At 36.9% G+C, this 23,735-nt stretch overlaps 2 protein-coding genes across 3 annotated transcripts in view; one reads left to right on the forward strand and one right to left on the reverse strand.

Annotated features, from left to right (window-relative positions):
- sema6dl (sema domain, transmembrane domain (TM), and cytoplasmic domain, (semaphorin) 6D, like) overlaps positions 1-23,735 on the reverse strand; it is a 122,736-nt gene that overhangs the window by 26,923 nt on the left and 72,078 nt on the right. Inside the window, exons 3-4 of one of the 2 annotated variants that reach the window (XM_051870592.1) lie at positions 20,097-20,126; positions 5,106-5,233 (exon numbers count right to left, since the gene is read on the reverse strand). The gene's annotated coding sequence lies outside the window, so the exon portion shown is untranslated. The remainder of the gene's footprint in view (positions 1-5,105; positions 5,234-20,096; positions 20,127-23,735) is intronic. The other variant, XM_051870591.1, reaches the window with a different exon arrangement.
- Positions 1-23,735, forward strand: part of dmxl2 (Dmx-like 2) — a 478,360-nt gene that overhangs the window by 14,420 nt on the left and 440,205 nt on the right. The gene's annotated exons all lie outside the window — the stretch shown is intronic.

The following is a 23,735-nucleotide window of genomic DNA, read 5'->3' on the forward strand; positions in this document are numbered from 1 at the left end:
CAGCACATCCCACAGATGCTCAATTGGATTGAGATCTGGGGTATTTGGAGGCCGAGTCAACACCTCAAACTCATTGTTGTGCTCCTCAAACCATTCCTGAACCATTTTTGCTTTGTGGAAGGGTGCATTATTCTGCTGAAAGAGGCCACAGCCACCAGGGAATACCGTTTCCATGAAAGGGTGTACATGGTATGCAACAATGCTTAGGTAGGTGGTACATGTCAAAGTAACATCCACATGGATGGCAGGACCCGAGGTTTCCCAGCAGAACATTGCCCAAAGCATCACACTGCCTCCGCCGGCTGGCCTTCTTCCCATAGTGCATCCTGGTGCCATGTGTTCCTCAGGTAAGCGACGCACACGCACCCGACCATCCACGTGATGTAAAAGAAAACGTGATTCATCAGACCAGGCCACCTTCTTCCATTTCTCCATGGTCCAGTTCTGATGCTCATGTGCCCACTGTTGGCGCTTTCGGCGGTGGACAGGGGTCAGCATGGGCACCCTGACTGGTCTGCGGCTATGCAGCCTTATACGCAACAAACTGTGATGCTCTGTGTATTCTGACACCATTCTATCAGAACCAGCATTAACTTCTTGAGCAATTTGAGCTACAGTAGCTCTTCTGTTGGATCGGACCACACGGGCCAGCCTTCGCTCCCCACGTGCATCAGTGAGCCTCTGTTGCCGGTTCACCACTGTTCCTTCCTTGGACCACTTGCGATAGATACTGACCACTGCAGACCGGGAACACCCCATAAGAGCTGCAGTTTTGGAGATGCTCTGACCCAGTCATCTAGCCATCACAATTTGGCCCTTGTCAAACTCACTCAAATCCTTACGCTTGCCCATTTTTCCTGCTGCTAACACATCAACTTTGAGGACAAAATGTTCACTTGCTGCCTAATATATCCCACCCACTAACAGGTGCCGTGATGAAGAGATAATCAGTGTTATCCACCTGTCAGTGCTCATAATGTAATGCCTGATCGGTGTACATTTTTATTGATCATTATGGGGTTACTCTGCTACGACAAAAGTTCACACAAAAAATGAAAATTCTGTCATTATTTACTCACCTTTGTTTCATTTCAAACCTGTACGCATCTATTTCTTCTGCAGAACAAAAAAGTAAAATATAACCAACAAATTTTGGTGACCATTGTACAGACAAAAACAATGAGACATTTTTTTTTTTCAAATTATTTTCTTTCATGTTGCAGAGAAGAAAGAAACTCATACAGTTTTGGAATTACATAAATGTGAGTAAATGATGAAAGTTTTTTTTTTTTTTTTTTAAACAACTCAGGAAATTACAATGATATTAAGACATTTTTAAGACTGATTTTAATACTTTTTCAGTCACTGTTTATCTCATCCATATGCTGTGTCACCATAGAGATGCTCCTGTACATCTGTGCTGTGTGTGAGCGGAAGTATGTGGGGCAGGTGATGGGGGAATGTTTCGTGTATTATGACGTCAAGAATGTGTGCCTCACTGTGTTCATTTACTGTATGAGTGGGCAAATTTTATTTGCCCTTCCTGTAAGCAAGCTGTAACCAGCCTTTTTTACCTTTAGTCTCACCAACACACACACACACGCACACACTCACACACACACACTTATGAGGTTTACAGAGACTCTTCATAGACATAATGGTTTTTATACTGTACAAACTGTATGTTCTATCCTCCTACACTACCCCTAACTCTAAACCTACCCATCACAGAAAATTGTCTGCATTTTTTGAATTTCAAAAAACAACAACAACAACAAAACAACAACCACTGTTTAGTATGTTTTTTAAGCCATTTGGTTTACGAGGACACAGGAAGTGTACTCTTAAACCATGTTTACGTTGTAATACCCATGTCATTATATACATTTGTGTCATCATAAACCATGTATACAAGAACACATACACACACACGTTTCCATGTTTTATGGGGACATTCCATAGACATAATGATTTTTATACTGTACAAATTGTATATTCTATCCCCTAACCCGAAACCTACCCCTGATCCTACCCACCTACCCTACCACCACCCTACCACCTACCATTTGTCCCCATAACGTAGAGTGTACCTGAACCACACACACACACACACAAACACACACACACACACTGTTCTTTACACCAGATCCACTCCAATCTGCAACAAGCCCCAACAAGCTTTCTCAACACCAGTTGATGCAGCTAAAGTCTGCTGTTAGGGTGTGTAACAGTGTTTATGCATCTTGTGCATGTGTTGTCTGTGCATGTGTGTGTGAGCGCATCACTGTTGAAATAGACTATAATGTGAGCTGGACTGAATTTGACCCTCACTCATACAGTGTGTAATATGAGAGCCACAAAAGGAGATTAAAACAAAAATTCATTTGTAAGGAATTTTTAAAGGAATTCTGTCATAATTTACTCACCAATAGATGTTTGGCATAATAGCAAATGCCAAACTTTTTCATACAACAAAAGTAGACATTGACAAGTAGCCCTGCCCATATAGAGGGAAAATACTATATATATATAAAATGTTATTTATTTAAAATGTCTTAAAATGTCTTAAAGACTTATATGTATTTTCTTGCCCCTTATAATACAAATACATTTTGTAATATATTTTTGCATGTGAAGGTTCAAACTAACTAAATTTCTAAAAATATTTTTCCTTAAGCTGCGCTCTTTACAACATATTTAGCAATTATTTTAAATATATTTTGGCCAGAAAAAAAAAAAAAAAAAAAAAAAAAAACTGGTATATGGATCTGTCATGCTCCAAAAAAAAAAAAAATGAATGGTTGACTGATAGGCTTGAATATGTGTTTACATTTTTTTTTTTTGTATTTTAACAATTATAATTACACAATTTTTGGTCTGTTCTTTGTATAAAGCTATTGTATGACTTCAGAAGATGTAGAATATAGTACGTGAGTCAAATGTAAATACCTTTATGATGCTTTTTGGAGCTTGACAGCCCTTGGTCATATACTACGTTTGTTGTATGGGAAAAAAACCCATTTGTATTCCACAGAAGAAACACATTTGGAATGACATGAAGATCAGTAAATCACAACAGAATTCCATTCAACTGCACCTTTAAGAGTTGGAGACGGCAGCAGGGGTCTTCCTGGTAGACTCATCAGAAGGTTTGTACGTCCCCTGGAGGGCTGGAACAGTAACATATGTCACACATTTGCTGTGTGTATGTGTGAGATTAGACCTTTGTTTTAGTAGCCTGTTTGGTAACGATGAGCTATAAACCCTGATTGGAGAGAATTGCCTTTAAATGACTGAATAAATCTGTGTTAAACAGAGGTTTGTGGACAGCTCGGACTTTACGTACTATGTAATAGGATTTTAAAAACAAGTTTCCTGCAAGGTCATAAATCACTTTGCGTATTGGTGCAATATGTGATAAAGAGAGAGGCCGGTTTTTCAAGGTTAATTTTTAGGTTAACACCTCTCTGTTTGCTCTGGCGTGATAGTGTGGGCAAATCTGTTGTCTTGAGGTGAAGAAATTATTAACATAATGAAGGAAGTAAAGAAATAACATGGAAACAGAACGGAATCATTAAAGAAACGTTCTCAGAGGTGATAGAGCTCATAATAGCGCCTCTCTGTCGCCTCAATGGCTGCGTCCTGCATGTTAAAGGCGGCGCTGCTCGGAGACGTGCTCTTTTGTCTTGACTTTGCTTTTGTAAATGAGGTAATGTTGAAGTGGGGATTTGTGAGGGGATTTGGGGCGGTCTGGGCGGTGGGACGCCTGTGAGGGCAGAGCTGAAGGGAAGTGATGAATATTAAACTGCCGAATGAATGAAAGAAAGAGACAAGAAGATGTTCCAGGGGTCATTTTACCTCTCGTAGCATTGTCAGTGTGTCATCTGCCTCTTTTGCTCACATTTCCTTTTGCACAGGAGAAAACAAGGAGGAAGTCACCAAGTTGATTTCACATCATTGCATTACTGGTGTTTTCTGAGGAAGGTGTCACTGTTATTATTGCTCATAATGTGGGACAAAGATTAATACTTAAAGTTAAGGGTTGGTTCAGATCTGTTACTGATTTTTGTGCTATGAACCAGAACCTATGAAATTGAGTGGCTTGTTAATGAGAGTGAGCTATTACTTTTTACCATTAGTTTTCTGTGATCAGATTGATCAAACTTTGCATCTGGTTGATGCAAAGAGACTGGATGTCTATGATATTGTGATGCCATAGAGACTGGAATATCATAGACATTTGGAGGTGGTCAGCTAGCAACCGCCCAGAAGCTGTCAAGCTGTCAACTAGCAACATGCTAGCAACCAGTTAAAACACTTCATAAGCCACATAGCAACCATCTAGACCACCCAACTACCAACATTTTATCAACCACCTAACACCCTAGAAGCCACCCTGAAACAGCTACCTGGCAATGTCCTAGCAACCACCCAGACCACCCTAGACCTACCAAAATGCATTACAAGTAGCTTAAGTTATGTAATCTGATTACTTTTTCGAGTAACTAGTAACACATTACTTTTTTAAATTTACAACAAAATATCTAAGTTACTTTTTCACATTTATTGACTAACAGCTCTCCTGTACTGTCACAAATATACTTTATGTATTTAATCTCACTTTATTAACCAATGTCTTTGCTGCTGACCTTCAATGATCCAATTCAACCATACTAATAAGCAAAAATTACTTTATATTAGATTTAGAAATAAGAGTAGGTGCTTCTCAATTCTTATTTGTGCATCCTCGTTTCCTTTCCTCGCGTCTCAGCTCCACCCTCTGTAGGACGTGAGTGAAGGATGCAAGGAAAGAAAACGAGGACGGAGGAAATGTTATTTGTATATTGGAATGTTCTTGATCACTCAAGCGTCACTTCAAAGCGTCATCAGCTGCGCTCGAGGGATCTGCCCTTATGTTGTTGAAGTTTGGTTATTTAAGAAATTCAGAAATAATAATAATAAAGCAAGATGCCCTTTTGAAATAATTGAGATATATGGTTTATTTGAACTTCAAAGGTAAAGCATACATTAAAATTATTGTGCAAGATGTGAAGGGGGAGGAGAATGTATATGTGCGTCAGGTTTCTCGGCAAGAAAGAATTCACCTGTGTATCCTCGCTCATAGCTCCTCAGGAAGCTTCCTCACTCCTCGTTCCTCACCTCCTCGCAGTGCAATTAGAGAATTGAGGTGTCCTTCAAGATGGCTAACTTTGATTGGTTTCCGGGTCACAGACTGGAGGACGGAGGAGCAGGGAAACAAAGAAACGAGGAAGCATGAATCCTGTATCCTATTCTGTTTTTTCAATGCAGAATGGCAGCATAGCTGCATGGTTTTTTTGAGCTGCGCTCTCTACTGTACAGGCGTAAATATGCATTTCCTTCTGCCTGAGGCTTATTTATTTCACTTTTGGTGTGAAAGGGCCTTAACATTTGCCAAAAATAGAACTTTTTTTGTTGTTATTAAAAAAACAAACAAGCAAGCCCAGCCTAGGTGAGAAAAAGTAATGCAAAAAGTAATGTAACGCATTACTTGTCATAAAAAGTAACTAATGCAATTAGTTACTTTTTTAGTGAGTAACGCAATATTGTAATGCATTACATTTAAAAGTAACTTTCCACCACACTGGTTAGAGTTTGTTAATCATTTTAAAGTTATTATCTGTGCCTTTCCGAATAAGGTCAAGCAACCACTAGGAACACCAAAACATCACAGAGGCAACCAATGAGAGGGCCAGCTACAACAGATTGTCTTTAGACTGTGTAAAATCTAGACTTTTCTGGAAACGTACAGCCCATTCTTCTGACTCATTCTAGAGCATTTTACTACAGGAAATACAGCTTGGATGGGTTGTCTCATGTCACAAATGGCTTTAGTGTTTATGCCAGTGTCTCCAAGTCACTCGCATGCACTGAATATTTTGTAAATCCATAAGGCTGTGGTTTCTGCTGCCGTGGAGATGGGGACAGTTTAGATAAATACATGTATTTTCTCTTCTTGTGTCTCAGCAGCCTGACTGGAGTAAGCGGGCCAGAGAGTGTCAGACTCTGAGAGAGAGAATATTAAGCCTGTCTTCTCTCTGTCAGTGTGTGTGTGTGTATGTTGTACTGCTTTAAGCTGATGGGGACACGTTCACTGCTCTGACCTCATTAGCCTCTGCGTGATTAACTTTAACATTTTTGCGCAGCAAACACACACGCGCTTCACAGCTGACATGTGTGATCCATATTTTGTAAGCCGTTTGTAAATCAGGCTTATTATTCCAAGCTATTTTTGGGTTGCATACTGAATGTTTGCCAACTCCCTCATTTATCTGGGTTTGGGGTTGAATTCCAGAGAAAGAGGCCACTTTTCCAGAGAAAGAGATGTTATCATGTTATAAGATTGTGAAAATGGCTATGATTACAGCGGGAATGACAGTTAGCAATGTTAGCGTTAGTTATTGTGTTGCAGTTGACAATTTTTTGCCAAAAAAAACTTTATAGTGATAAGCTCAGATTCTGTAACGATAGCATTGTGTGTGTGTTAACATCTGTGTGGGTGTGAGAGAGACAAGTTTACACCTGAGATGTTTATAACATACCTGAAGGGGAGCGGGTGGAGAAATATTATGGGTGTTTGCACGCTAGAGCTTTTATATGGATCCAAGTCCATTTCACATCAAACTTCAGTGATTTTGGTTGATGTGAAAGCTTATTTCTGAACTCTGGTGTGCACAAAGGAACTGTTCATTGAGTGTGCTTGAAAATGGATATGTGGGGTCATGTGGACTTGATTCATACACATTTGTGTTCATGAATATGTGAAACAGCTGCATTATCAGAATGTAATCATCTATATTGTTTACTAATATTTAAAAATAAATGTCAATATCCAGGGCACCAATTCAAGACACTGTACATTAAAAACATCAACAGATTCTAAATGTCTCCGAACTTGTATTGTTACTACACAGAGAAGAAAAGTTGCTTTATTTATGTTATGTAGGCTACTTGGATGATATAAATCAGTTTTAGTGCAAGTTTAGAGCAACAATTTGAAGTTTAGAGCAGCAATCTCATTAGAAAAAAATACCAAAATATCAAAGCACTGAGACTTGATCAGATTTGGAAATGATGTTTGAGTTTCTGTTATTAACTGAGGTGGAAATGCTTCTATGTGGATGTTATTGAAGGTCACCTAAAACAGCCTAGCGAACGTATACTGTAACAACACCACAACAACTGTATAGTATCAACCTAGCAACCAACTAGCAACATTTTAGCAAAAACCCAGGACATCTATCTATTTTGACCAAACTTCAAACTATTTTATATTTTTAAACAAGACTTTAAGTTGGCTTTAAGACAAGCCAGCATAAATGTGTCTTTCAAAATTTTCAATATAGTTAAATAATGTTTACATGAGTTGCTTTTAGAATACTCCATGTTCCCGTTTTACGTGTTATAGAACATAGATCGATTAATGGCACACGTCATTACATCCCCATGCCACGCCGTCCAACATTCCCTCCAGAATTTCACATATCAACGTACAGTTTGTCTTCATTATGGTACCATTTTTGGGTGTTTCATTTTTAATTTTACGAAAGCTTCAAGTATAGTTAATTATTTGTCATGCTATACTTGCAAATAGACAAATTCTCCATGCAGCAACAGGCCTTCTCTGTACTTTCATTCAGCAACATTTCATTCATGCCACTGTGACAAATTCAGTCAATTTTTACATGAATTGGTCTACACTGGTTGCGCTGTGTGTTTTTGACTTAGAAAGAACTGGTTCATAAGAGTCATTGTTAATACAAAGTATGCGTGGTTAGGAAAATCGGGCTGCGTGCATACAGTACGTGCATACTATGCTGACAATATTTAGCTACTTCACGCGCACTGTACACATATTCTAGTGTACACATAAATAAGTATACTTTATATTGTAAATTGTATTCAAGACATTAATTTTATCAGTTCAATTCCTGGAAATCAAAAACAAAACCCACATATGAGATTAGCTACTATTATTTTCTTCATGTGAACAATCTGAGAAGCGACAGAAATTGCAACACACTCTCATGGCAATTTATAACTTTTATGTATTGGAAAATTGGTGGCCATTCATTTGTACATCTTCGTACAATCTGCTTGCGCCTCTTTGAGGTAAGATTTAGGGGTGGAACTTCATGCTTAGTTTCTTTCTAAAAATCTTATGTTTTCGTATGAATCAAATAGTACAAACTTGCCACCTCATAAAATAGTTATGTTATGAGGTTGGGTTTATTTGTTCTTTCTTTAATTTCATTGCTGTTTAGGAGAAAAAGTTTAGAAATGGTGGTGAACTTGAACTCACATTCTGACCAACCTTTGAAACTTTGTATTGTTAGCACATCTCGTGCTATTGCCTCCTTACTGTGTTGTGTTCCTCATTTGTAAGTTGCTCTGGATAAAATGAATACATGTAAAATGTAACCTCAGTATTCTGACTTCTACTTTCTACCTCTTACACAGAGTTCAGCATAATCTGTAAGAGCAGCAGGTGTATTTGTTAGTCTGTAAAAGTAACTTTGTCCACACTGTAAAAAATTATTTTAACTTTTTTTTCTTTTGTCAGATCAACTTCAATAATTAATGTGGTTCAGATAACATAATATTTTGCGTTTCTGTTGATTAAACCAATTGCCTTCATTGTATTAACTCAAATTTTTAATTTGAATGAACTCAATTTTAAGGCAACAAGGTAACTTGCTTTTTTAAAGTTAAACCAACAATTTTACAGTGCAGGTATACTTTTAACCATTTGTTTTGTTTTTAGTAAATTGTGACAACATAAAAGTTCATTATTTAATTTTAAAATTTAAGTCCTTAAGTTCTCATGCTTTTATTTATTTATTTATTTTCTCACACAATCTGTATACAAGAAAATATACAGCTGCCTTTATATTTTAAAAAGTCTGCCCCTCACAAGGCAATCATCATATTTTGGGGTTTCAAAATGATTAAGTATTTTGGTTAATTTAAGCATTTATTCAGGTATCAATAAGAGCGCAGTACACTCAGCTCAATTTTACCACATTTAAAACCATTCTCAACAATTTTGCCAAACAACGCACAGAAAATGTCAAAAAAGGGAGTGCCTGCTTTTCAGGACAGCTGATCAATACCGGTTTCAGGAAATGTGTGTGTGTGAGTGAATTATGATCTCTGTACATCACACTCTGTCAGTGCCTAATGCACCCTGACACCCACACATCCATACTGATCTCTTTATCAGCGCGAGAGAGACAGAGAGAGAGCATTGTGGGTTTTTCTCGAGAGAATTGAGGCTCTATTGTGGGTTTAAATCGACGTTGTTCGGACCCCTGAGAGTTTTTTAACCCCCACACAAAGTGCTCTCATTAGCATGTGAACGGGAGGGTGGCAGGGTCTCTTTATGGACTGTTTGCAAAGATCCCCCCTCCTCTCCTCTCCCTTCTCCGAACACTAGCCTGCTGGCACTCACATGGCTCTGTATGGGAATGTGCCCCTGTAGCATTCACACAACCGCATTTGTTCACTATAGCGTTTCCTCCCCTCAGCAGCAGAACTGTCCTTCTTTCTCTCTGTGTGTGTAGGAGGTGAGGGTTAAATATGTTTTGTTTTGTAAGAGGTCAGAGTGTAACACATAAAGGTCTTCACTTTGCCAGGGACATCTGGTTGCTAGGTGAATAGACCTGCAGCTAGAAACAGTCATCTGCTGGTTTAACCTGTAATGACTCCAGAATTAGATGCAAGTTCAAACATTCATGCATCAAAAGACTAGAATTTATGTTCCCTTTGCAAAAAACACAGTCTCAATCACACACCCTAGTGCTTAAAAGAGGAGAAATGGGAATTCAAACCCATTACCATACGGCTATATTATGGATCTATTCCAAAACGTGGTGAGCTGCTTCCCTAGGCAGCATGTTACAAACAGTTAGAATAGTTTTTTTTCTTTGTAATCTTTAAACAAAATGAAATAACATGTCTTTTTCTGAAACGAATTTACTTTTTTGTTGATGTTATTTGGATGATCCTACCCAACAGGCCAATATCTACAGGCATTGTTTTACCAAACTGTTATTCAGGTGTGGATTAGAGCTGCACGATTAATTAAAAGAGCGCGATTTCAATTCAAACACCCACGCAATCTTATTCCTAAATGACAACAATTCACCTTTGTCTTTTACACCTTTGATAAAATTATACCGGGACATTCAAATCCATGTTTGCGCTGCCGCTGAGCCAGAGAGAGCAGTTGTCATGTATAGGTATGAAACAGCCTCACAAATATTTTTTTTTTTTTTTTTAACCACACAGTATTGTTATTTCTGTGTTACAAATATTCAAATGATCACTGAAATAGAGCAAATCACCTTTTGAAAGTAACTTGGTGCTTCAAATAATGATAGTGTCAATTACATTGTTATGCCACTAGGTGGTGACAAATTACTTAAAAATGTATTTGTCATTGAATCATTCATTCAAGAGATTTGTTCAAAAATTATTCATCCAGTAAAGAAACAAGTATTTATGAATCATTCACTCAAACTGATTTTTAAAAAAATAATTCATTCAAATTAATTAAACACTTTTAAATAGACTGCAGCAATTAATATTTTGTCAGGCACTCTAGTAAACTAAATGTTATTTTGATTAGTTGTCTATTCAGAATCGTGGGGGAATCGTGATCTCAATTTGAAACAAAAAAATTGTGATTCTCAATTGATCCAGAATCGTGCAGCTCTAGTCTGGATGCACTCCGGATCTTAGCAATTCACATTACAGAAGTAAAAAAAAAATAAATGTTGAAATGTTCAAAATGTTGTTGCTGAAATGTATATCGAAAAAAGTGAAATGTAATGAAAAAACAGACAATTTTAACAAATATGTGCTGTGCTTCTATGCTTACCAGAGTATCAGCTTAGCAACTCTACTGGAATTAATTGAGTCGTGACTGTGAGTTTGCATGAGAAGCAGTATTTGTGTGGCTTTCTGAACTGTTGCCCAAAACAATTACTTAAGTGGTTACTTTTTTATGATGCTGCTTTAAAATTCAGCTCACTTATTTTGGAACAGAGCTTATGAAGCTATATGTTTTCAGACAAATGCTATCGGATATTTGACATGCTGTATCATCATCTTACTGAAGAATGGATGATACAGATATTAGTCATTTATAAGAGACTACCTTTCTCAAAGTTGCTTACAGTACACAGACTTGTACAGTTCTTCCTGGGGTAATCATGTGGTGAATGACCCAGTGATGATACAGCAGTACAGTATTTTGCCTGTTCATGAATCACCCGTCTGGGTGAAGTTCATGTTGAACATCATGCTCATTAGCAGTCCAATTTTTACCCGTTCCTGATTGTCAAGAGTCTAATATCAATAAAACCCAAAATGAACCTTTTCTCTTGGCTTTGTTTGTCTTTGGTAAAGTTCATACCACATATTCTCCTGAGCTCCTGTGATATTTTGAGAGCTCTCTCTCTCTCTCTCTCTCTCTCTCTCTCTCTCTCTCTCTCTCTCTCTCTCTCACCCACTACAGTCCCTAATATTGATCACCTGTTCAGATGGAGTAGATGGAGTTCACCTCCAGAGATGAAGCAGTATTGCACAGAGACTCAAAAAGAAGACTTTAACATAAAAGAGAAAGGTTTTAGGGAAATATGTCTTCCGGGCAGAACGGGTTCTTTCATGTTATTAAAAGATTGAGAGCATGGGTGTGTTGTTTTGGGAAGTTCCCTGTGTTTTACCTCAATTCCTCATCTAGAGGAAGACTGACTCATGACACACAGCGTGATGAAGCTGTTTTTGCCATGTGAAGTCTCGTTTTGGTTCAGTCTGCCTACATATGCCTGTGTCAGCCTTAACACTGAACAGATGGAGTCAGCAAAGACAGACACTCCACCCTCTCGTCCTACCACACGCCTCCTGCAGACGGGTCTGTACATGTGTGCATTGTCTCTCAGGGTAAAGCTGTCAGCTCCTTGAGGTAAATCATGGGTTATCTGTTATCTCAAAGTCAGAGTGCTCCCACAGAGGTATCAAAACTGTGTGTGTGTGTGTGTCTGTGTGTGTGTGTGTGCAGTTCTCAGCAATGACCTTCAGCTCTATGTCCAGGATCGACACACTGGACATTATCCAGCCTTTAAAGTAATGTTCCAGGTTCAATACAGGTTAAGCTCTATCGACAACATTTATGGCATAATGTCGATTACCACAAAAAATAATGTTTTTTTGTTTCCTTTAAAATAAAAAAGCTAAACAAAAGTTGCAGTTGCAATAAGGCACTTACAATGAAAATCAATGGGCTCATTTTTTTTTCAGGGTTTAAAAGCATAAATGTGCAGCCTTTTTAATTTTCCTTAAATTGTTTCGCATAACAAATTGGGCCATTTGAGCTGTAAAGTTGTACAAACTTTACAATGCAGGATCTCATTGTATTGTATCTTTGTGCACAATGTCTGACAATTACTGGGTTTAATGGCTTTATATGGTCATGACATGAATTGAAATATTGGATATACACTGGATATACACTTGGATATATATTCGATATAACATACACTATGTTTAATTCTTGTATAGCTATACTTTGAAAACAGTATGCAATTTAAGGTTTATTATAAACTTATAGTCCTGGATGTTGATTTGTCAATGTTGCTTTTCAGACGTGTTGAAATACATAATAAAGGGTCATTTTATATTAGGCGTCTTTAATTACTGATGTACTTTGACGTCCATACATCAATAATAATAATAGTTAGGTACAATGTACTTATTGTGTTCATGTATTCAAAACACTTTTGCTGCAATTGTAAGTTGTAAGGTTAGGGAAAGGTTTGGTGATATAATTTGGTTTAAGGGTGTTAAGGTTCAAGGGAAGGCTCAACAGTGTAATTATATGTAATTACTAAGTAATAGAAATTAATTACAGCTGTAATGACATGCAGGTATTTTTTTAAACACGAGTACAATGCAAAATCATTTACATAATAAAAATAAAAGATAATACAAGTATGTACACTGTAAAAAATGACAGTGATTTTAACGGTAAAAGACTAAAATGCTACGGTGAAAAACAGTTTATTGGTTTACAGAACTGTATACAGTGAATAACTGTAATAGATCTAAAGGTACATTTAATGTAATTTTATGGTAAAATACCATTAAATTTACAGGTTTTGGAAGTGGAAAATGAGAAATCATTGTATAATTTACAGTGAAAAAACATACATTTCTTTGTTTTATTTACAACTCTTTTTTTTTTTACAGTGTATTACTTCGCTGCACTAACAACAATATGTGAATTTCTCCATCATTTTGAGTCATTTTGACCAACACATTTTGAGTTTCATTCACTGACTGAAAAAGTATGCGTTATTTCAATGTTATTTTTTGCCTGGGTAACCAACCCCATTCAGAGTAGAATGGGCTTAAACAACTTGCCTTTCACAGCAGATTTAGTTTACAAACAAGTGACAGTCATTACTTAAATATGATTATCTTTTACAATAATTAATACTAAATAGTAATATTATTAACTTTCACGCCATGAGTTGTGTGCACACTTAAGCTCTGAGGATCTTGCGGTTCTTGGCACACTGATTCAGACATGAACAAATCAATGAATTGTTAACTGAAGACTACCTCTGACCAGATCATTGAATCAATGAGTTGTTGACTTGAAAACAGCTAGTGTCTCAATGCCACAAATATTGTCAAACCTGAAACATTTATGTTAAGGCATCTCTCTGTCTCTTTATTTTTCAGGCTGAGTTTGAGTCACAGCCAGTCTGGCACTGCTCATATCCTTCTTTAAACCCACAGAGAGTTGTTCTGTACACTTGTACGGGCGGTCCGTACTGAGCGCTTCTGTCTTTCCTCTCTGGAGTCCAATCTAATCCCCTCCGCTCCGTCCACGGTGTGTTGTCAGGCCTGCTAATAAGGAGAGAGCTGCGGCTCTACCGGGGCAGTTTGATTGCAGTGGCTGAGCCTGTCGAGTGGCCAACACGGCAGCACCACAGATGCAAGCATTAACATGCGGTTTGAGAGCTGGAGGATAGTGTTTCTACATTAGCTTCAAGCCTTCCAGAGCGTCTGCTCTGTTTTGTTTGGAGTAACGGGGGCCCGGCAGAGTGCAGGGCCAAAAAGGGGAATTATCCTGCAAACAGAGAAAGGTAATAATCACACACACACACACACATACATACATACATACATACATACATACAAACACAAACACACACACACACACACACACACACACACACACACACACACACACAGCAGTAGGTTTTCATACACCAGTATTTTCCTGCTTGGCTTTACTTGTGAAGCCCTGAGCCCTGACCCAGAGAGGAGGCATTGTTGGTTAAAAATACGCAGTGATGTTGTTTCGATTCTCACCAAGTCAGCAAAAGGGAACGGACGCCCTATTTTAGGGCAACAGTTGAAGAGTTTATGGATTTACACACACCAAGTAGTTGCATAAATGTTTTAATTTTTGAGCCACCTATTATCTTTTGAATTTTTCACTGCCCTACTGTATATATGAGGTCAGGCCGAAAGAGCTTTTATTTTTAGTTTTCTGTTGTCCTTATATAACATCACTTATATAATGTTATATATATATATATATATGATGTGTGTGTTGCTTGCACTGGATTTCTGAGCATTCCATTTGTGATCATAGTGTTGTGAGCTTAATATTCAAGAATCAGTAATAAGTAAAGATGATCTAGGGACAAAAGAGTTATGGAGATCACAGTTATGGTGCATCATCCATCAATAATAATAACAATAATGATAATTAATAGTTAATTATGATATACTTATTAAAATTATTAGGCTATACATTTATTCCTATACATTAAGCACACTCCTTATGCACTGTAATTAGTCAAACTTGATGCTCCATAAATGAAATGAATGATATTTCAAAGCTACAGCACGGGGATGAGGGGCAAATGTTTCATTGAATAACTTAAATTTCAGTCAGAATAAACTTAACTAACTAAACTTAAACTAAACTTAAATTTCCACAGAATAAAAAAAAAAAAGAAAATATAATTGCAACTTTTTTATCTCACAATTCTGACATTTTTCTCACAATTATTTCACATCTTGCAATTCTGATTTTTTTTCTCAGAATTGCATGACATGAAGTAGCAATTTCAAGAAATAAAGTCAGAATTATGAGAAAAAAGTCAGAATTGCAAGATAAACTCGCAATTCTGATTTTTTTTCTCGTAATTCTGACTTTTTTTCTCGCAATTGCGAGTTTATATCTTGCAATTCTGACTTTTTTCCTCACAATTCTGACTTTTTTTGCGCAATTGCAAGTTTATATCTTGCAATTCTGACTTCTTTTCTCAGAATTGTGAGATATAGACTAGCTATTGTGAGTTATAAAGTCCAGTTCTTAGGGGAAAAAAGACTGGCTTTTTTTTCTCAGAATTGCGAGATTATATTGCACAATTTTGACTTTATAACTTGCAATTGTGTGTTATAAAGTCAGAATTGTGAGATATAAACTTGCAATTCTGAGAAAATGTCAGAATTGCGAGTTTATATAAACTCACAATTGTGACTTTATGGCCCGGTTTCACAGACAAGGCTTAGTCTAAGCCAGGATTTAGTTCAATTAGGGCATTTAAGTAGCTTTTATAAACATTCACTAGAAAAAAAACATCACTGGTGTGCATCTTGAGACAAAACAATGGCACTGACATATTTTAAGATATGTCAGTGCAAGTTCGTTTCAGTTAAAACAGCTCAAACATGCATTTTAGTCTAGGACTAGCTTAAGCCTCGTCTGTGAAACCGGGGGTATAACACACAGTTGTGACTTTATATCATGCAATTCTGACTTTATAACACGCAATTGCAAATTTATATCACACAATAAAAAAAAAATAAAAAAAAAAAAAATACAAAGCTATAGGATGGCTTTAGAAGACTTAGTCATCTAGAGTTTTTTTTTTTTTTTACCTTTGCTTTTTTTGTTTGCAAGTCCCCATTATGAAAAAGAAAACTAGACATTCTGTAAATATGTTTATGCATTGCTCCAGTGGGCCTGTCAATGAAATGGGATATTGTAGGTCATCTCAGATGAAACGTTTCTGTTAAAAGATATAAGATTTGCACCAGACACAATGTCATATTAGAGTTTGACAACAGCAAAAAAAAAAAAAAATTCTGCCTTCTCTATAAGTCCCTCATGACTTCAGGTCTCAAACCCATTATGAAGGTCTGCTGGACGCAAGCCTGATCTGTTTTAGACTTAATCCTAGCTTGTTAAGTCCTAAGTAAACACTAATTGTTTTCCTGGAGACAGGCGTGTTACTTGGTTACTTTAAGAAATGCTTGTCTTAAGCCTTTTATTATGGTGAAGCTTCACTGAAAATTAGCTATGAGAAATATCTGTCAGTCATTCATTCACTTCCCTGACTGCAGTTATTCAAAGCTGTTATTACTGTGAGTGATTCTATGAATTGATATGTTAGAGAGAGAGTGTATGTGTTTAGTGGATGTACTTTGATAGTACTTATTATATCGCCTCAGATAAGTGCTATGTCTTGTAGGGTGTATTGTATGGAGAGATTTACCTGTGTATGCAGGTAAATCTCAGAAAGATATGCTGTATTTTACCCCAAAATTGAAGAAAAAATATTACCCAAAAATATTTTTAATATTTAAATAATATCTCATTTATATATATATATATATATATATTTTTTTTTTTCTTTTTTTTTTTTTTTTTTCGTAAATGTAGCATCAGTTAATGACAATAAAGACCATTTTAGATGCACATGTATTTTACACATTAATATGTGTGTGGAGATCAGTAGCTGTGCTTCATGAGGAGTTCTTGAATGGATTTATTCGATTTTCAACAAACATTTATCATGCAGCGCTGGCCATGAGAAAATATGTTTTCAGTGAAGATGCTTGTATAATTTTTATGAAAGCTTTATAGGTAGATAGAAAAAAATCTTTGCTATATGATTTTTTCTTTTCAACAGCTGAAATTGGATATCAAAGGGAAGTGAATAGATCTTTTCATCTGTTCCCACTTGAACAACTGGGTTCTTTGATGAAGAATCCCTGTCTGTTTACTCCTATCAGAATAAACATTACAGCAGTCAGAGACTTTAGCAAGCAGACATATTGTCTGAACAAAGAAGGTCCTTTATTTCTCCCTCCCTCTCTCTCACTCTATGTGGTAAATAAGACCTGGCACCTGTGTCAGTATTGATCATTCAGTCGTAACTCAATTTGATAGATGAATGATGATTAATGTTGGGCTGGGGGACACTGGCCAGACTGTCTAATATATAATAGTAAATATTTACAGTGAGTGCTGTACTATTTTGGCTCACATATCTCAGAATGTTCACCCTGGAGCATTCAGAGAGAGAGAGAGAGAAAGAGAGAGGCTGCAGATCTTGGCTGCAGAAACGATCTGAAAAATGCTTGGCTCATGAATATTAATTAGGTGACGAAACATTTTCCAGCGCTAATATTCTTCGCTAACTGGTTTGCTGAAAGGCTGTGGCCGCAGTCAAAGTTGCATTAAAACCAATCAGTCAATTTGGTTGCCATCTTGAAAATGTCCCTGGGCAGCTATTTTGTAAGTAGGCTGTAGAATGCTGCAGGGATGATGTGTTTTTGTAGGCCAAAACCCAGAAATGATTTAGCATTTTAACACTTCTGGTTTCATCCTGAAGTCAATAAGTTTTTTTGAATGTATTTTTGGGTAAATGTCTGAAATAAGGCCTAGTTAACACAAGCTCAAGATATTTTCACATTTTATTCTACAACTTAAAATACATCAGTCAAACCACCTCAATTTTTATTATTATTATTATGATTTTATTTTATTTTTTTAAGTTTTTACTTGTTTTGAAAAATGTGGTTGTTAACAAGTGGCTAAATGGGACTACAGAGGTTGTCGGGAACATTAAACGTCAACAGCTGAACAGGTAAACTCATATACTCAATAGTTCTTTTTCACAGCCTTGATATGTTTATAATCATGTTCTTGCAAATTATTTAAATTCAAATTCTAATTGATTGTATTTAGGCTTCAAAATTCATAAAAGAAGTGTTGACTTGTGAAAATGTTCATGATGAACAAAACGTGAAAGAATCATACATTTTTGTTGGTGCTTATACATTTTTGTACATTGCTTATTTTCTGCAATATTCCAAAAACCAAAGGGGAAAAAAAAAAATCATATTATGTTTTTGTCAAGGTAACCAGGGTATTCTAATTTTCGGGTTGGGCTACAAAAATACTTCATCTCTGCAGAGCTCTATATCAAAAATTCATTCCAAAAACATATTTTTAAATTAACATATTTAACAAAGTATGACAGAAATTGTCTCATAAATGTTCTTCTTAAAATCATGCTTAAAGATGCCATCTGTTGAAAGCGATAACAAAAAAAGTTCTATTTTAGGCAAATGTTAAGGACCTTTCACACCAAACATGATACATAAAGTATATATGTGTAATTTAATATAGTTAATTATTACAGGTTTGCATATAATTCTGAGATCAATGAGGAATACTGAATGTTTTAATGCAATTCCGTGTATTGTAGTCTAGAACTACAATAACCATCATGTTTACAAAGCGCACACAAGACCTCTGCACTATATTTCTCTCAACATGGGGTCAGGAGAGCTGTCAGTCAATAAATGTGAAAAGGTAACTTGCGTTACTTATTTGAAAAAGTAACAGATATTTTGTTGTAAATTGAAAAAGTAATGCGTTACTTTACTAGTTACTTGAAAAAGTAATCTCAAGTTACTTGTAATGCGTTACCCTCAACACTGCTGATAGCACTCACAAACAAGACAGAGCAATTAATTCTTAAAGCTGGAATACACTACAAGACTTTGAAAACCTTTTTAAATTTCAAAACGATTTTAAAACACCAGGCATCATACATTTGCCGACTGTAAATGGTTACAGAGGAAAAACTGGGCATCGTTCACTAAACGACTGATAATCACAAACAACTTTCAGGTCATTCCAAACACAACAAACCCACGTAGAGACATTTGCCTTGCTTCTAGAAGATGCATGGCAAATGAAAACAAAATGTGTTTTAAAATCGTCTCAAAATATCAAACATGTTTTATATCCTCAGACTGGATAGAGTTATAGTCTGAAGCGAAACAATCTGTGCCCATCATACACTACACGATTTTCTGTGAAATCTGTTGAATCATATCTGCGGACTGTTCTGACTTTCAACAACTAGCGTTGACTCTTCCAGACTGTTAATCTGGGCAAATCTCGGCATTCCGTCATGAGCATGTCCAGATAGCAAGTAGCAAATCACGTTTGTGGCTGTGACGTGCAATATGCCCAAACTTCCTGTTTCAATAGGAAATCCACACATAAAACTATTTCATGGGGTGTTTAAAGTTATTGTTGCTATGCCCCTGCTGCAGATAATGTGAAAGAATGTGTGTTTGAGCCATTGGCAGTAGAAGTGTGTATGTGTGTGTTGGTAACTGAGAGCAATGGTTGTTAATTAGAAGAGTAGAGGACATGACGGGTTTTGCCTTGTCTGACCCAGCAGTGCTGTTTCACTGTCAGTCGTTTAGCCGTTTAGCCTGGCCAGGGCGGCACAGCAAGAGGGACACATTACGAGGTGTTAGGGGAGATAGCAGGAGCCGACAGAAGTATAAATCATGCTAGCTGTTAGTATGAGGCGAGGCTCTCCTCCCGAGGGGGGGACGGAGAGAGGAGCAGGGCAGAGGAATCATGTGGTTTGTCTTCACGTCCCAGTAGCTTTCAGGCTAATAAACGGATTAGAGTCCACTTTGAGCGAACGACAAAAAAGGATTTCTGCTGTTCGGGGAGAGAGAGAGGAAGTGGGAGCGGACTTGAATGAGGATGGTTTGGCTCTGAAAGCAGGCCAGCACTACAGGGAGAAACTGTGTGGGCTCCTGTCGAGTTTTGAAGCGATTGGAACGCTTAGCGCCTTTGATGAGACGTTAGCGGCATATTGTGGCACTTATGAAACGGCACAGAAAAAGATCTATGAATCAGTACTCACCGTCACTGCAGGCAAACGCTCTCAGAGTACCTGTAAATGAATGAGCAAATGTCAATCTCAGTGTTACACAAGTTTTGCTATTAGCATTTGTACAGTTTAGGCTGCAAGTTTCTGCCTAATAATATTCCATTTGAAAGTACCTAGAAACTTCATGTAGGGTGAATTCAGGGTGATTGGCACACTTTTTGTCATTGAGATGACTTGGAAAAAGTATCCCAATCAACCTGAATTCACCCTATATACCGTAAATGACAAGACACTTTTAAAGACCCTGTGAATCAGACTTCAGTTTACTTCATAGCCATGAAGTAAGAGGCAGGTGGTATTTATAATTTATGGGGAATGGATGTTTCCACTCTAAAGACTATTATTTTGGGTTAAAAAAAATATACTTTCCAGCAGACAAGATGAATCAGCAATATTTTTGTTCAATTTTCCATGGAGAAAATGACTTTGAGTTTTAAATGCAACCATCATATAGACTAGCATTTAGATGGAAAGCCACAAAACATCCATTTTTATTTCATTTGGTCTTTAAAAGTCTTAAATCGAAAAAAGAGAAAGCAATTTGTCCAGACAAACTTTGGTGTTGGCTTGAGAAAGCCTGCCATAAATGTTTGAAGTAGATTTAAAATAGCCTGAAGTTTGAAGGTTGTAAAGCCATGCAGTCTATCAGAAAAACAGGTTGCTAAGCAGTTGCTAGGGTGTTCTGAGTGGTTGCTAGGAGGTTGATAGGGTGAGAGAGAAGGAGGTTGTTTGTGTTTAGATTTGAATTTATGACAGTTAGTTTAAACAGGTTTTGCTCATTTTGGGAAAACCGAATGAGCCAACTTTTAGGTTCCATTTTAGGAGAACCTTAAAGGAATAGTTCACCCAAAAGAAGATATTTTGAAGAATGTTGGTAACTAGACAGTTTCTGGTCCCCAGTGAAAAAATACTATGGAAGTCAATGGATACTGTCAATTGTCTGGCTACCGAAGTTCTTCATAATATCTTCTTTTGTGTTCAGCAGAAGAAAGAAACTCATACACATTTGGAAGAACTTGTGGGTGAGTAAATGATGACACATTTTTCATTTTTGGGTGAGCTATCCCTTTAAGTCCGATCATTTTGAAAATATAGCAGCCTGAAGCTTTAAAGATCTAGGAGGAGTTAGAGTCAGAAATTTCATCTTAGAAGAAAAATAATAATAATTTCAAGTTTAAATTCAATGTTGGCTTTTTCAAGGCAACAGCTTTCTCAATGTGCCTTTCTATCCTAATCACAACCAAGATGTAGGAAGTCAGTAGGAGTGGTTTGGTATTGTCTGTCCCAGCTTTTGTGTAACTTGTTTAGCGCTACGTCTAGCGTGGCGAGGAGAGGGGGCAATTTTGCTCCTGACCCTGTCAGACGGATCCTGAGATGGCCGCTCAGGGCCCCTCACCCACTCAATGCGTTCTTTCAGCCCTGCTCTGGGATCAGGCTTGGGGTCACAGGCAGAAAGACGAGCCCTGGGTGCCGAATTTAGAGGGGAAAAACGTTGTTTTGTGAAGGTTCTGAAGGAGCTTTACAACTTCCGAAAGTTTCTCTGACCGCCCCAATAACCCCTTCCCATGATTTTGAGTTTTGTATGTTAATACGCATCAAATGCCGCTGAAACACAATGAGGAGGCCCTGGTTCAGAAACAACAAGAGAGTGGGCGGGAAACCGACCCAGCATTTGCTTGTCTTTGACCTGAATATAATTCTTTGGTTAGGAGCGTCAGCTTTGATACTTTCATTTAACTTAACCAGGAAGACTTGACTCTCGGTAATGTGCCAAAATAATCTCAAGCCAAATAAATTCACAAGCATTATCTTTGACCTTTCTGTCTTGTTTGTTTTTCATTTTCAAATGTGACAAATGTAATGCAAGTCTAGTAATAACTACACCAACTATCCACCATATCATCAAAGACATGCTTGGACCTCTTTAAAAGCAGTAAATGAAAGGAAATACAAAGACAGTTTGACTTTATCAGTAGTCTTAGCTAAAATAAAAGCTTGTACTTCCTCAGGGATATAACTTCTATTCGCAGCAAAGGCTTATAAATTCTTACTGCAGTAAATTGTCATTCCCATAGGACAATTTTATTGCTCAATGACCCTTTCATAGCTAAAGAAAATTAATTGAGTTCTCAGTTATGCTTTTAAAGGTACATGCTTCTTAAAGGGTTAGTTCACCCTAAAATGAAAATAATGCCATTTATTACTCACCCTCATGTTGTTCTACACCCGTAAGACCTTCGTTCATCTTCAGAACACAAATTAAGATATTGTTGATGAAATCCGATGGCTCAGTGAGGCCTCTATTGAGAGCAAAGCCATTCAAACTCTCAAGGTCCATAAAGGTACTAAAAACATATTTGAAACAGTTCATGTGAGTTCAGGGGTTCTATCTTAATATTATAAAGCGACAAGTATACTTTTTGTGCGCCAAAAAAAACAAAATAACGACTTTTCAACAATATCTATATGGGCCGATTTCAAAACACTGCTTCATGAAGCTTCTGAGCTTTATGAATCTTTTGTTTCAAATTAGTGATTCGGATCTCCTATCAAACGGCTAAACTGCTGAAATCACGTGACTTTGGTGCTCCGATTCACTGATTCGATTCATAAAGCTCTGAAAGCAGTGTTTTGAAATCGGCCAATAGATATTGTTGAAAAGTCGTTATTTATTTTTTTTTTTTTGGCACACAAAAAGTATTCTTGTCACTTTTATAATATTAAGATAGACTGAACTCCACTGAACTGAACTCACATGAACTGTTTCAAATATGTTTTTAGTACCTTTATGGACCTTGAGAGTCTTAATGGCTTTGCTCTCAATAGAGGTCTCACTGAGCCATCGGATTTCATCATCAATATCTTAATTTGTGTTCGGAAGATAATAGATAGGAAGATGGTGACCTATATTCTTTTTGCCAAACATTTGTTCATACAATGCAAGTCAGTGGTCACCAGTTACCAACATTCTTCAAAATATCTTCTTTTATGTTCCACAGAAGAAAGAAGATAATACAGGTTTGGAACGACATGAGTGAGTGAACTACCCCTTTAAGTATTATGTCTCATATGTTCCTTCTAAAATTATTATGGAGACTTAAAAAAACAAAAACAAACAAACAAAAACTCTGCTTACCCTCTACTTTCTGGGAGAAATAACTGGGAGACTAAAGACAACATCAAATCAAAATGGACCATATTTACTGTTTATCATTTTAATGCATGTTGATGATTCTATGATTCAATCTTGCATGCAAAAAAAAAAAAAAAAAACTACTAATAATAACTCACACTACATTTCTTTTTGGCTATTACAAAGGGAGATATTTTCTTTTAAAGAAATTGCTTTTTAATGACTACAACAAACGGATGGTAGGGACTACTTTTTTTTTTTTTGGTTGGTAGGGACTACAACAAGCCTTTTCCTAGGTTAGTGACATCATTAACCCTAAAATTGACATAAACCCTGCCCCACAAAACACGTAACAAAGGGATGAGGCCATTTTATTGCAATACAGTACGTAACACAAATGCAATAGCATGTCATAAAAGCAGGATGACAACATAAGTTATGACCATAATTAAACTAATCTATACCTGTTCTATCTTCAT

This window comes from Ctenopharyngodon idella, chromosome 18 (assembly GCF_019924925.1).
Source record: "Ctenopharyngodon idella isolate HZGC_01 chromosome 18, HZGC01, whole genome shotgun sequence".
NCBI classification, from domain to species: Eukaryota; Metazoa; Chordata; class Actinopteri; order Cypriniformes; family Xenocyprididae; genus Ctenopharyngodon; species Ctenopharyngodon idella.